This window comes from Stomoxys calcitrans, chromosome 3 (genome assembly GCF_963082655.1).
Source record: "Stomoxys calcitrans chromosome 3, idStoCalc2.1, whole genome shotgun sequence".
NCBI classification, from domain to species: Eukaryota; Metazoa; Arthropoda; class Insecta; order Diptera; family Muscidae; genus Stomoxys; species Stomoxys calcitrans.
Window position 1 is genome coordinate 46,515,323 of NC_081554.1, and position 523 is coordinate 46,515,845.

A 523-nucleotide genomic window follows, 5' to 3' on the forward strand; every position below is an offset into this window, starting at 1 on the left:
TGTAGCCAGGATTTCATTTTGGTCTGATTCAAAACTGAAAAGTTCTCAAAATCGGACCACCAATTTAGCTTTGGCATCCCGAAAAATTGTTCAAAATGCGGAGGGGGCCAACTTTAAAGCCCTGGCAAGAAGCGCACGGTCCACCAAGGGCCTTGAATTTTTCTACATGACCTCGGTAATACCTCACCTTTATCCATATTGAATTTTCAAGAGTTATCTCCATCCGTTCGCGTAAGACATATTTTGACATGTTTTTTTCGATTTTATTCCACTGTGCACTGGAGAACTTCCTATGTCTTTTCCCAGCTTTCGGGGCTTGCGAATACCGGCACTTAAGTTGGGACACAATAGCAGACTTGAAACGGCTAAGGGGCGTTGAATGGAGAATAATTAGGAATTCTTTTAATAGTACGGAATTCCTTGCTTAAAAGGAGGTTACTTTTTTCTAGTATTTAGAGCGCACGTGAATGTGAATGTCCATAGCGGCATGGGGCGGATTAATATACTTACCCACTTTTTAACC